Below are 14,157 nucleotides of genomic sequence, written 5' to 3' on the forward strand. Positions count from 1 at the left end.
ATCAAGGTACATTGTATACATGGGTGAAAATTTCAGAGAGTAAATAATAAAAAAGAAGTACAAGGAAACACCATTGCTACTATTAAATCAATATAGTCGTTTCCCATTTAAAATGGCTCATTACCATTAATTCTGAATAGTCTATATTCATATTTATAGCCATATGCATATAAGAGTACAAACAGGGATAGAAGACCCTCACAGGTAGTGACCCTCTTATAGTTAAGTAAAATATTTTAACTGATCAAAGCTCTCTTTGTACTGCTAGATTTGCATCAGAAGAAATAAATGTGACATAATTTATCTTAAGCTCATACAATATGGCTTTAGTTTGTTATATATATTGAGGTTCTGCAAAAATATTTTAGTTCAGAAAGAAATTCTTCTAAGCAAACCAATCCAAAGAAGGAAAGATATATTTTGGTTTTAAATGTGTCGTTGCCTGCTTGTTATTCTTTGAAATTGAATCTTATTATATACTGCGGCTGTCTTAAATCAAGAGTAAACTCTGCTTTACCTTAAAGAAGAAACATAAAACTTGTTCTCCCTTACTGCCACGGCCCTGGCTGGACACAAAAATTTAAAAATCTCCTTTCCCCTCCCCTCCTTTTCCCTCTCTTCCCTCCCCTTCCCCTCCTTCCCCTCCCCTCCCGTCCCTTCCCAACAGAGTGTCATTGTGAGCCCAGGCTGGCTTTGAGCTCCCAATCTTCCTGCTTCAGTTTTCCTTTGGCTGGGATTACTGGTTTGTGTCACCATGCTTGTCTTCCTGATGAAACCTGAAAAAAGTTAATTCACTATTTGAGAACAATTAGTTGACTAGTACAAAGAGCACATAGAGGACATTGAATGTTTCCAATGCAAAGAAGTGACAAGTACCTGAGGTGCTAGATATACCCAGTGGCCACATGTGATCTGATTACATAGTATATACATATGTGGAATGTTGCAGCATACCCAATAAACATGAACAATTGATATATGCTTATTGAAAAAACTCCAAAGAAGTTAGTCTAGATGAGGGACAATTTAATTTACTCAATGATATGGTTTCCTGGAAAAGAATTTTGTTTTAATGCAGAGTCTTGCTGATAGCTCCAGGCAGTCTGAGACCCTTGTTTTAGAATCTGGGTTGGTTTCCAACTCTTAATATTCCTGCCTTCATCTCCCGTGTGCTGAGAACACAAGCATCAGCCATCATATACAGCTGTGGAATAACATTGTAAACTTTCTAGCATTTTCCAACCTATATAATCATATATTCTTTTATGAATGATAACTTCATATTTATGATGAAGCAGTCTTGAATAAGTGGTTATCAATGCAACTAATGAATTCACCCTTAAAATTTTCCTGCTTCTTGAGAAAGGATAACAGTTTTCTCTTATTGACACAGAATGTTGACACAATGATTTATTATAATATAGTCAAAATGGCTTTCTCTGAGTTCACTTCTACTTTAGGCAACTAGAAATGGAAATCCATCTTCTTCATGTGTCTCTCCTTTAGCTCTTGATTTGTTTAGAACTAAAGTTGTAATTTTGTTGACTCAATAAAAAGAGACAATTAGGTACACCTAATAATTATGTCACTCTTTGTGATTTTTTTAAACAATTTAATGATTTAAATAAAAGTCCTATTTCTTACAAGTATTTTATGCAGGAATTTTAACATAGATTCTAGTTTACAAAGGACAATGTAGATACCACATCATCGCCCAAATTAACTCAGCAATATGATCACTGTATCTTTTGTTTCTTTTTTTCTCTGTAAGTTGAACAAAATGATTTCATTTCATTGTTAAACTAATGCTGGGAAACACAACAGCTTAGAGCTGAGGAAATGGGTACATGTCTAGAACATGGTTTATGCAAACTAAGACTGGATTCTAAGCCTCCAACTTGGGAGTGGTATTCTTTTTACCTTGTGCATTTGAAATAGTTGTGAAATCCAAACCAGTCACCTAGAGCAAAAAGTAACTGCTATGTGCTCTACAGATACATCATTCAGATAGTTCTTAGCTCTTGAAGATGATCCTGATTTCTGTAGCTGAATTTCCATATGTACCTATTGATGCATCTTAGATTTTGGTCAAAGTTTTGTTCTATCTAGATCTTTTTCATCCAACACATTAGTCAGTAGTTACATGTGAGTGTTAATACTTGTTGTGTAGACATTGTAAACAGAGATGCTCTGTAGTTTCTTCTGATAGTAATATTGTACCATAAAGCTTCTAGACAGCAAAGGCAAGAGTCAACAGGGAGGAAGGATCATGACTATAATGAGAGAATGTATTTACAATCTGTGTATCTGGTAAGAGGCTGACATCCAAAACATGTGAGAAACCCAGGCTACTCAGTACTTGATCCAATACCCTGAACCAATATGGATCCAAGGTTCTGAACTAAGATTAGTTGAAAGGATTATTCAAATGACCAACGGGTGTGTAAAGGTGCTTAATATCACCAATTATCAGTGAAATACAAATTAAGACCACAATGAGATTCTGCATTACTTCTGTTAAGATGACTCTTATCTAATGGGTGGAAATGTCTCACCTACAGAGTCCCTGCCTACTACAGGAAGTACCTTACCAGACCATCGGGGGAAAACAGAGTGGGGCTCCTCAAAAGTTAAAAGATGGAATTGCTGTATGGGCCAGCAATCACACTGGAAATGAAGTCAGTACTTAGAAGAGACACCCACACTCTCACACTCATTGTAGCATTGTTTACAGTAAGCAAGAGAGGGAATCAGCCAATGTGTCCCTCAACAAACAAGAGCATAAGGAAAACCTGGTGCACACAGCGCCTACCACACAGCCTTAAAAATGAAGGCAGGTCTATTATTTGCGACACAGCAGATCCACCCAGAGGACATTCTGTTAAGTGAAATACCATCACATGATCGCACTCCTGTGTGGAGCTTCAGAGAGCTGAACACAGAGTGGATAGCGAAGTTGGCCACTGGGGCTTAGTTGGCAGGGATTGGGACAGGCAACACAGTGATTTATGGTGATATTTTATTTGTACTAAAATGTGATTTTATTTGTATGTTAATAAAGTTGCCTTGGGGTCAGAGCAAGCCATAGTAGAAGCTGGGTGGTGGTGGTGCATGCCTTTAATCCCAGCATTTAGGAGGCAGAGCTAGGTGGATCTCTGTGTGTTCAAGGATACAGCCAGCAGGGAGACACACGCCTTTAATCTCAATAGCAACCATAGAAGACCTGGAGGTCTGTACAGACAGGCAATGATGAGGAGGTCATGTGGTTGGGTTTACAACCAATGAGAAGACAGAACAGAAAGTCTATAAAAAGGAAAAACACACAGAAAGTAGACCTCTTGTGGAGAGGAAAGACAGCAGAAACAGTGAAGGGTTAGGTTTTTAGCTCTTAGATATTGTTCTGACCTCTTGGCTATTAACTCTGGTTCTGTGTTTCTTATTTAACAAGATGTTTACATCAACAATGATTAACAGACAAGAGATTCTCAGTGTGAAGGGAGCCATGAGTTAAGAGGTCTGTGCTAGAACATAGTAAATATAGTTGATAACAACACTTCCAGTTTCAAAAGTTGCTAAAATGGGAGATTTTTAAAGAGTTCTCACTACAAAAATACCTAAGAATGTGAGATAATGCATTGGAGAGTTGGATTACCTTAACCATGTCATGCTTACATACAGTATTACTTGGTATATGATAAACATGAATTTTGATCACAGTGAACATAAGCATTTTTGTCAACATAAGTTAATTTGAAAAAGAAAAATATAAAATATCTAAATAATTCTAATATTGATCACATGCTGGAATGAACTATCCTAAGTATGATACTTAACTTATCACTAAAATGAATTTCACTGATTGACATTTTTCTCATATTGTAGTTTTAGAACACAAACTGGTTGGGTTATACATAAACCTCCCTTCATCTTATGAAGCAGCTAGCACTTCATTTATCTTGAACCTAGTTTTTGATTTCATTCTTTATCTCATATCCCTTCTCTGTAGGAGTGACTGGGTGTTCAGCCAGTACTTAAGCCTCATTATAATAAGGTCATCTGGAGCTGGAGAGATTGCCCAATGGTTAAGGACACTGGTTGTTCTTCCAGAAGACCTGGGCTTAGTTCCCAGCACCCACATAGCAACTCACAATTATATTGTAACTCCAAGATCTGACACCCCACACAGACATACCTGAGGCAAAACACCAATACACATAAAAGAAAAATAAATAAATTATATAAAAATAATATTATCATCTATTTAACTTTCTATATGTGGCATTTGACATTTGAATCTAGATCCTGCTATGCCAAAAAAATTTTAAAAATTGAAACTTCTTAAATATTTGAAATGACTTTCAGATTAAGTCCAAGTTTGTTCTGAGTTCCTTATATTAAATGTTCTGATACCCTTAGAACATAGAACAAAAGTGTTAATTGGGCTGGAGAGGTGGCTTGACATTGTTTGTTCTTCCAGGGGACCTGGGCTTGATTTCCAGTACTGACATGAAGGAGCTAGCGCCCTCTTCTGGCTTCTGCAGACACTAAATACACACATGGTGCACAGATATGCATACAGGCAAAACACACACATACCATTTTTTAAAGTAAAAAAAATAAAAACTAAGAACTAAAGCAGTATAAAAGTTGAGAAGAAAGCATTAGAGAAGAAATAGTTTTATATTGTAAGATCAGAAGTTAATGTACATTTATTGGATAATTAATTTTAAACATTCTACCTGGATTTCCTCTTCTACTTCGTGTGTGTGTGTGTGTGTGTGTGTGTGTGTGTGTGTGTGTGTGTACATGAGTGTTAATACACAGAAAAACCCTTAAAGCTGTTTTTGTCATTGAAGAAGCAACAAATATTGGTTTTTATTTGATCATAAAAGTTGACTGAAGATGCCTGAAACACCAGTAGAATGCTTGGTCCATCACTTGATGGGCATTTCTAGCTAGCATTAGAATAAATATTAACATAGGTGACTATAGAATCATAGCTAAATGCATTTCTGTCTTCCACTGTGTTTTTATATAACTATCCATTCTCTTTGGAACTTTATATGTGTATTATTTCCCAAATTGCAGAATTTTACAACTGAATGGGAAATGACAGATTATGAGTTAGCCAGACTCTCTTTCTTACCAAATGAAGATGATATCATCCAAAGATGCTCCATCATATATATTATACTCAAATAGCTTCCTCAGAGATGGGGGATGAGTCTTCTATTTTCTCTACCAACCACCTCAGCCAGCACCAGCTCAAACCTCTGAAGACACTATTTCATGCAACTCTCATAGCATGTGACTACAGTACTGCATCTGTTCCCACAGCATTGGGTGGGGAAGTGGAATCTTGAAGAGGTTGTGCAAGTACAGGCCTGTAGCCTGAGAGCTGGTATGCAAATTAGACTGTGAAAGCTGGTTTTCACTATTTTGTTTTTAAAGCTAAATGATGAAATGGGTGGATTACAAAGTAGTGACATTTCATCTCCTTTTGGTCAATCTTAAATAAAGGGGGTTTAAAGACTCATTTCATGGCTATGAGACCCAGTACAGGGGCTCTAGAAGAGTTCCCTTGATATTTTCAACCTAAGTGAGAATAAATAGATGATGAGAAATGAATAACTGGCAGGACATCTACATATATTTCCTTAAGAGTCATGTAATTGACTTGAGCACATAGAGTGGGGGGAATAGACTGTGAACATGCCTGCATTGTTTCTGTCTAGTAACAGTATTAAAAGTCTATTCCTATCTCCCAAAAGGATCATGACATTATCAGATCAATCTCAGTTTATCTCATTAGACATCACTAGTGTAAATATATTAAAATATCCTTATAATTGAGCAAAACAAATTAATTACTTTCACTGTTACTAATTAAATGGAGGAACTAACTCTATTGCCAAACTTTAAATTTTTTCTAGCCAGTAATTTATTTATAGTGATAATATGAGACCTACTTGGCCTAATCATTTAAATAGCAAAATGTTGTTTTAAGATGCCATGAATTCATTCTATCTAGCTATCTAGAAAAGAGGAAAATGAAACCTAAAAATCAAACCAATCACCCCTATATTGAAGGAGTTGGTGGTTAAATGAGAAGTCAGCAACCCAAACTATTTCCTCTAATTCACTGGCTAAAATGGGTGATCTAGAAAGTTCCCACACACAGTGAGGCTATTCCAGTTAAGAGTGGGGTATTGTCCTCTGTTTTTGCTATCAAAGATGACTACAAAGTGACTTCAGAGACTTGCTCTTCCACATCTGCCTATGAGGCTAAAAACCAAGTTATAAGCAGAACTATAGTACTCCCAGAGATCCCTGCCATGGCTGGCTTCTAGAAGCTTCCACATTCCATGGCTTATGACCCAATGTTCTATTTTGAAGGCCAGAAGAAAAGCATCTTCCAGTCCCTCAGACCTCACACTCTCTCCTCACTTCATTTTTACTCATCAGAGCCCTGATACAAATAGCCATCATCACAAAGATGTCTCCTGCACTTTATCTTCTTTGTGTTCAAGTCCCTCCATCCTTCTTTTCCATCTTTTGTCATTAATTCTTAGTGGTCACAGGTTCCACCCAGACCTGTTCTGTTCTCATTCGTAGAACTTTGCACATGCTTATAACCAACAATCATATATCATCTGGAAACACATCTATCTTAGATCTTCACTTTATACTTCTGTTCCCCTGAGGTTCGGACAACTTTATTAGCTGGACTGCCACACCTGCTTCCTGTGTGGTAGTTGTGTGTTACTGCCAGTGACATTCATTCCATTATTTCCATTCACTTCTGCTTCTAAGTAACTTCCTTACTTGTGTTCCTGCATTTCCATTTTACCAAGTGTCCAGATGTTTACAATGCCTGTTGAGGGTGGTGATGGTGAAGGGGTGGATATACATGTAACTATATGTAGACATCAATATTTGCTAGTGAAAAGCTCAGTTAAGAGAATAGTATTTGATTATTCAGAAAGATCTGGAGATGTATCATCTAGAAATAGTTATAATACTATTATGTGGGTTTTGTTTGTTTATTGTGATGTTGGTAGATGGAGGACCATTCTCTCTGTATAACTATCCAAGCTTGGTCTTGCACTCAGACAGCAATTACAAAAGAAGATAAATCTTATCAGAAGATCTTTAAAATACATAATCATCAATGAGTGCTTTCATAGAAGCACCATAGTCTTACATGAAAATGTATCGTAAGTGAATTAATGGTAGACATGAGAAATTATTTTGTGACATAGTTTATTGCTTAATATAAACCATGCTGTGAAATAAATATACCTTCATAAACAGTACATTCAGAGTCAATCAATGGTAATTTTTCCTGTTGAAGTTTGGTAAATAATTTAATAAATCTCCTACTAGAATCAGATGGAATTTCAAATAAATCAGTAGATTTCTAGTTTAGCTGTTTAGTGCTCATAATGAATACTTAATGTCTAACAGCATCTACTGTTTACATTTGCCTGGGGTCTCTAAAACACTAGGAGATGAAATGATTTTTTCTGTTGCCTAGTGTATGACTGTTGCAGAATTAAATTGTTCCGTGAATTCCATGTTTGAGGGAGAAATTTCTTCCTGCAGTCTCTTGTGAGAAGGGACAGGGATAGAGCTGCACTTAACAGTATACTGTCTTGTTTAGATTGTATTTGTTCTGAGCTGTACAGCTCTCAACTGGACCCTCTTGCATCCTTAAAACAAGCCACAAATTCTATGGGACACATATTTTGTTCTTTGTTGAATGCTGAGGATGTAAAATGATGATTTAAGGGCCATGAAACTGAAGTTGCTATAAAACCAGGAACAGTATGTAAATTTCCTTTAGAAACATAAAAGAAAGCTTGTTTTGAATATGCTTAAAAGTTTAATAAGAGCTCCTTTCCTGGAGTTCTGGAAATGCAACTCCACAGAAAAAATAATCCATTAGCCTCTGCTAAAATGCACCCAGCTTTCCAATTATAAAAGTCTTGTAAAGCCAATGATTTCCTCCTTTTAGAATCACTTAAAACAAGTGCAAGAATTATATTGTTATTTGAATAGGCAACATTCATGGATATTGAATGGATTTCTGCCCAAGCTGTGGAGAGTGCAACACTTAAATATAATTCTATTTGAGTGCTTTGGGAAACTCACTAGAATAAACTGAAGTGGTACAGGAGAGAGTTAACTAGGGGTGCTCTGAGGTTCCCAGCCTTTTCTGTGTGAACTCTGATAGTAAAGTTCCACAGAGTAAGTCACTAGTCCTGTGATGGCTAGTCTGTGCTCCAGGTGTGGAAGATACACTAGTGAACATACTAGGTAATGTCTATGTCCCAGTAGCATTTACATTGTTTCTATTAGGGTAATAAACAAGATTCATCAACAAACCAATATATAATATCCTGTCAGATGGTTAAATCTAAGCACTGCCAGGAAGAATAACACAAGATCATTTTTAAAAGTCCTGATTGTAACCTAATTGCCTTGGGCTTCATCTCCCCCCCCCAAAAAAAAAAAAAGCTTTTTCTTATGTCTTTCATGTGCATGGGAATTTGGGACAGCTTATAAGGACATGCTAAGGGATTTGAGCACAAGGTTAGAAAAATGATTACATCCCATGGTAAAATTAGACTCCAGACATGGCAACTTTATGGCCTAGCACAATTTCTGCACAGTTTTATCTTTGAGCCTACTGGCCAAAGCAACAACAAATATCCAAATCAATAAGCCCATCTTAAACATACCTGCTGTCTAGGTGTTTGTAAGCACCCATTGCAAAGAGGTATCAGAAAGATGCACTTGTATGGCGCAGTGCATGACAAAGTGATACCAACTAATACTGCTCAGTGAAGACTAGTCCTTCATCACTTAAGACCAGATCACCTCACTTGTTGAAGAACAGAATCCTTTATAACACTGTATTCTGTTTCCCCCTTCTTGAAAGATTCCCCCTGCCTCCTTTGGGCCCTTACTGGCTACCTAAACTCTGTGGATATTCTGTTTGGTATACTCATGTCTACACCTTAACAAGATAACATCACACAAGAGAGAGAACATGCAGTGTTTGTCCTTCTGGGTTTGGGTTACCTTCTTAGAATGACTGTTTCTAGTTCAGCCATTTACCTGAAAATTTAATTTTTCTTAATAGCTGAATAATATTCCATTTTGTAAATGTACCACAGTTTCATCATCCATTTGTCAGTTGATGGTCATCTAGGCTGTTTCCAGTTTCTGGATATTGTGAATAGAGCAGCAATGAACATGAAGAGCAAGTGTCTCTATAGTAAGATATAGATAGAGTCCTTTGTATATATGCTGGTCTTGTGGTAGATCTGTTTTTAGCTTTGAGGCATGCCTCAGCCTCAGGAATAATTGGGTAACAACACAAAATAGATTTCATGGCTTTGTTATTGTTGTTGTTGTTGGTTGTTGGTGTGTGTGTGTGTGTGTTTGTGTGTGTGTGTGCTCATGCATGCAGGTTGCATACACTATTGTTTGTATAGTTTTTTTTTTTTTTTTTTTAAGAGGAAAAGAATATAGAGTTGGGTGGGTATGGAAGTCAGAAGTATGGAAATTCTGGGAGAAGTTGGAGGAAGGAAAAGAATATGAACAAAATATATTGTATGTTTTTTTCCCTTTTTTATTGTATTTGTGTTTTAATTTTACACATCAGCCATGGGTTCCCCTGTCCTCCCCCCTCCCGCCCCCAACCCCACCTTTCCCCCACACCCTCCCCTCCATTCCCATCTCCTCCAGGGACAAGACTCCCCTGGGGATTCATTTAAGCTTGGTGGATTCAGTACAGGCAGGTCCAGTCCCCTCCTTCCAGGCTGAGCAAAGTGTCCCTGTGTAAGCCCAAGGTTCCAAACAGCCAGCTCATGCACTAAGGACAGGTCCAGGTCCCACAGCCTGGATGCCTCCCAAACAGTCCAAGCCACTCAACTGTCTCACTTATCTAGAGGGCCTGATCCAGCTGGGGGCTCCACAGCCTTTGATTCACAATTCATGTGTTTCCATTCGTCTGGCCTTTTGTCCCCGTGCTTTTTCCAATCCTGAGCTCAACAATTCACGCTCCCACAGTCCCTCCTCCCTCTCCACAACTGGACACACGGAGCTCCACCTGGGGCCTGGCTGAGGATCTCTGCATCCACTTCCATCAGGCACTGGATGAGAATTCCAGCCCGACCGTCAGGGTGTTTGGCCATCTGATCACCAGACTAGGTCAGATCAGGCTTTCTCTTGACCACTGCCAGCAGTCTACAGAGGATGCATCACCTTGGACCTCAGGGGACCTCTCTAGCACTCTGCCCACTCCTGTTCTCATGTGGTCCTCATCCATCATGGTCTACCATTCCTTGTTCTCCCTTTCTGTTCCTGATCCAGCTGGGATCTCCTGCTCCCCCAAGCCTCCCTTCCCTCAAACCTTGCCCTGCATTTTTCCCACTCTTGTCCAGGTTGTTCATGTAGTTCATTTCTCTGTCATTGGGTGATCCCTGTGTGTTTTAACATTTGAAAAATAAAGAGTAATTAAAAAAATAACAAAACCATCTCTGAGAATGCTTTGCCCTCTTTTAAATTTGTATTATTGTTTATTTTACTGTGAATGTATGCATGCATGGGGAAAGTCACACTTGTAGATGAAAGCCAGAAGTTAATCACTCTCCACCTTGCTTTTTGAGAGAGGATTTCTCACTGACTTGGAGCTCACTGATTTGGCTAGATTGGCTGGCCAGCAAGCCCTGAAGATCTACATGTCTCTGCTTCCCAGAGCTGAGATTACAGCCATATACTATCAGGCCCCCCTTTTTTATGTGGGTGCTGGGATTCCAAACTTGTGTCCTCATGTTGGTGCTGGAAGGACTTTACCCACAGAACCATTTTTCAGTCCTCTCTTTGAAATATGAAATATTTTTATATGTACTATGGAGAGATGTGCCAGGTCACTTGAAGAATTTGTTGACAGCTATGGCCCTGATCCCCAGAAAGATAAACATTTATACACTGATTCATAATTTGGCATAAACTCTCGGAGTTGTCAAAGAGGTTCTGAGGACCAAGCAGAAATCCCAAGATTTCTACTTCCCCTTCAATACACTATCATGAAAAATAGAGAAACTTCATGTTTTTCATATAATCCTCCTGCCATGAATATTCATGCAACCATCTTCTTTTTAATTATTGAGCAGCAAAGAACACACTGTTGTGGGCTCTGATTAAAAGAAAAAACTCATTTGCAAATATTCCTTGGCCAGTTATTAAAAGAACCATATGCTTTGAAAATTAGAAGCATCCAAGAAGAAATGAGGAAGAGGAAAGACATTGGCATCTTTGATAGTCTATTAAGGGTTTGGACAGAACAATTCTCAGACTGCAAGTCCACTGCCATTTATGTCTGTACTTTTTAGGTGTCTGTTCTTTATTTCCCACTTGATTCCTTTTACGTTTTAAAGCTCTGTAGTCAGGATTCCTGTTACAGTGAGTATATCTGTTTCTCCGTATGATTCCAAATCTTAGGAAATTGAATTAGCTAGCTAACTAATAGAATAAAATTGAAAAGTTTAACAAAATGTCTCCCTGGTTGAGCCTTAATTGAAACTCCAACTACAGTGAAGAAAATGGTACCAATGTAGGTGGAGAAAATCTTAATTGCCAGGTATCAATTATTAACAGTTTGGGTGGCATCATTAAGAATATTTCAAGCCATTTTACCTGCTAAGATTCCTTTGACCATGCCTACGGCATTTACCCACTTGTTATGTGTAAATAAAATTATTCAAATCAGAATGAACATGCTCACTGTGACTTGATATAATTTCACCTGTTATTTTCTAGCCTTTCTTTTCCATTCTATACTTGCTTTCTCATTCTCTCCCCTTTGTTATTCAAAACCTTTATTGGAATCTGGGAGCAGAGAATGGGGGAGTCATTAGTTAACAGGATTTCTGCAGGAGGCTTGTACTCAAGTGGTGGTTCCGAGGTTCTGAATTGCCAACACCTGCTTCTGTGCTAGAGTCCCAACAATGGTGACACTCAGCATGGGAGAAATTCCTTTTATAGAAAATAATTCCCTTTAGTGTGAGTTTCGCTTCAGGTGCACATGCATAAACACTTGTTTTTTGTAAGAGTGGATCTTGTAATACACAGTAGGTGGGTTCTTTCAGTGCTCAATACCCAGGAGACATTCCTAACTTGCTCCTGTTCACTCAGAGAATTCAATTACATTTTCAGAAAACTTTTGATTGATGAAGTGCTGGTGTGCCTTCTCTTGCCTAGGAGAATCACGAGCCACTGGTGTGCCATGAATGACTTATACATGTGTGTGTATATCATGCAAAATATTTTTGAAAAGTACAGTGTTCTGTCTAAATAGTTTTATGCCTGGTAGCACTAAAAGAGGTAACTCTACATGTATTTCAGCTGAGAAAGCTTTTTTTTTTTTTCTTGTAACATCTCTATTCTTAAAATTCATAGTCCTCTTACTACCAAAGAGCTTGTTTCTGTTCTATTGCTTTCTATTAAAGGAATAAATGATAGACTGAGTGGGAAGAGGAGGGAAAACAATAAATCAAGAAGAGCTTATGATTGCTAGTTTAGAAATGGTCTCCAGGCTGCCTGCACCTGGAGCAGTTTGTAACAAATCAGTATCTTAGATGCAAGTGCCTGACCTGCGACTTTGGGTTTGGGCATCTGCTTGAAGAAGTATTGGTGTTTATCTCTTTGGTATAATAAAGTATCAGAGCTTAATCAGTTTGTTAATGTGCTTCTCATAGAATTCTAATGGGATGCAATTGGTAGGGTGGGTACAAAGACAAGGAAGACAACTAGAACTAAAAGAATACAGAAAATGCCGGGTGGTGGTGGCACACACCTTTAATCCCAGCACCCAGGAGGCAGAGGCAGGCGGATCTCTGTGATTTTGAGGCTAGCCTGGGCTACAGAGTGGGTTCCAGGAAAGGCGCAAAGCTACACAGAGAGACCCTGTCTCAAAAAACCAAAAAAAAAAAAAAAAAAAAAAAAAAAAAAAAAACAAAAAAAAATACAGAATACAGAAAAGTCTGTGACCAGCAACAAGTATGGAAAACACCGGGATCATTTATCAGCAATGTTCTTCTGGAACAGAGAGAGCTGGGAGCTTCTCTTGGAGATCTCACACAGAAAGAGCACACGGGACCAGCACATCTCCGAGCATACTCAGTTTAAGGTCATAGATTCCACCCCCGCCACCTTCCTCAGCATCTTTCTACTCTTCTGCTTCACCACTTCTCCCAAAGCCATGATTAGTTCTAATATTCAAGGAAGACAATATCCATGGAAAATGGGGCTCGAAGGTGAAACTCGACTTCCTGGGCTTCTGAAGGCAGCATAGCCAAAGCCATCCTCTGTGGTTCTCAGACATCCCTGGTGGCTAATAGTTGCCTCCAGTTCCATAATGCAGTTGTATTGGCTTGTTCTCTTTCTCCCCTGCTTGTCAGAATCATGTCTGAGATAAATTCCTCAAGATTATTTCCCCTGGCTTTTTTGTGGAAAGCCTAACGTGAGATTCAAAGCACAGCATACACTGTGGCAAATGGAGGGAGACCTGAATGAATGATGTCCTGAGTGAATGTGTGCTGTTGAAATGGGCATGGCCATATCAGAAGCCAGAGTCTCATACACCAGGGAAAATGGCAAAGCCTCCCCCACATCCTCCTGCCCGACTCTGGGTGAGGCTCAGAGGGTGGTAAAGCCTTCCTCTGTTCCATGTGTAGATGTTGATAGCGTGTGCAGAAAATGTCCACCCTAGGTTTTCATTGCTTGAAGATTGCTCCACTAGAGAGACTGCTCCACTAGAGAGATTACTCCTACAGGATCAGATAAATCTGCCTCCTCCACCTGGCTGATTCAGCTGGCTACAATAACCCAGCTACCCTGTTCGTCTCTACACAATAAACGTGCACAGTTCCCAGACTGCTATGGTAGCTCCGTCAAAGAACCCAGTCCATCGGATCCCTGCTTCTTTGTGTTTTGTCCCGTTTCATTCCCTTACCACCCGAGTTGGGTCAAATCCTGGAGCCATTCTGGGCATACACTACACTTTTGCTTAGATCATCCTGTTTATGTACCAAAAGTGATGAAAATTCACCCAGACTTTTTTGAGTGTGGTACAAATATCCACAG

At 38.7% G+C, this 14,157-nt stretch overlaps 1 long non-coding RNA gene across 1 annotated transcript in view; it reads right to left on the bottom strand.

Annotated features, from left to right (window-relative positions):
• Positions 1-687: 687 nt before the first annotated feature.
• The window catches only part of LOC118579424, a 53,743-nt gene continuing 40,273 nt past the window's right edge, over positions 688-14,157 (bottom strand). The window contains exon 4 of the long non-coding RNA XR_004944470.1: positions 688-776. This is a non-coding gene — a long non-coding RNA (uncharacterized LOC118579424). The remainder of the gene's footprint in view (positions 777-14,157) is intronic.

Source organism: Onychomys torridus, chromosome 3, assembly GCF_903995425.1.
Source record: "Onychomys torridus chromosome 3, mOncTor1.1, whole genome shotgun sequence".
NCBI lineage: Eukaryota > Metazoa > Chordata > Mammalia > Rodentia > Cricetidae > Onychomys > Onychomys torridus.